Raw genomic sequence first — 290 nt, forward strand, 5'->3', positions numbered from 1 at the left:
GGTCCTCCTGACAGCTGACAGCTTGGATCTAATGAACTTGCAGGTTACTCTGGAGGACTTTTATTCTTATTTATTTTTATGGAAGCCCGAAGAAATTTCCTGTATTACTACTTATATATAGTCTATACTGAAACCTTTCATTTACTTTAGAAAAGCAACTGGGTTATTGGTATGACTGCTCAATGTTGCCAAAGCAAATTAACACAAAAATTCATAATAAAAAATAGAATAAAATAAAACAAAATAAAGAATAATAATATCTAAGGGTGTCTCTCCCTCTCTCTCCCTCT

The sequence above is a fragment of the Morone saxatilis genome, unplaced genomic scaffold (assembly GCF_004916995.1).
Source record: "Morone saxatilis isolate NCDOM2014 unplaced genomic scaffold, NCSU_SB_2.0 Contig21, whole genome shotgun sequence".
In the NCBI taxonomy this organism is placed as follows: Eukaryota; Metazoa; Chordata; class Actinopteri; family Moronidae; genus Morone; species Morone saxatilis.